The sequence below is a fragment of the Penaeus monodon genome, chromosome 20, assembly GCF_015228065.2.
Source record: "Penaeus monodon isolate SGIC_2016 chromosome 20, NSTDA_Pmon_1, whole genome shotgun sequence".
Lineage (NCBI taxonomy): Eukaryota > Metazoa > Arthropoda > Malacostraca > Decapoda > Penaeidae > Penaeus > Penaeus monodon.
Window position 1 is genome coordinate 13,109,040 of NC_051405.1, and position 393 is coordinate 13,109,432.

The 393-nt window shown below is 43.0% G+C and overlaps 1 protein-coding gene across 1 annotated transcript in view; it reads left to right on the plus strand.

The window, feature by feature from the left end:
- LOC119585640 (EH domain-binding protein 1-like) overlaps positions 1 to 393 on the plus strand; it is a gene marked incomplete in the record, with an annotated part of 320,960 nt that overhangs the window by 287,647 nt on the left and 32,920 nt on the right.

A 393-nucleotide genomic window follows, 5' to 3' on the forward strand; every position in this document is an offset into this window, starting at 1 on the left:
TTGAAAGTGCGGATAAGACGGCTGAAATCCCTGATGGTCGTTAATTAAGAGACGGCAGGAAAATATGTTTGTCTTCCAGCGGGAGATTCTGAGATTTCTCTCTCTCTCGGTCTCCCTTTTTATTTCTTATTCTTATTTCTTCAGTCTTTAGTGTCATTTGCCTAAGTGATTTTCATTTTCCTTCCTGTTGTTATGAAATTCTACAGGCGGCGTGGGTTGAAGGGACGTCTTACGGCATTTTTATGAAGCTGTTGTCATTATAGTGTTGGCGCCATTAGCTGCGATTGATCGTGGCGGGAGGCGGAGTCGAAGCTTCGGAAAATATCCGGACAAAAATTCCGGTTGATCACTTCCTCATCTCCTTGATTTTCTTCCCCTTTTCCTGAGTAAAGT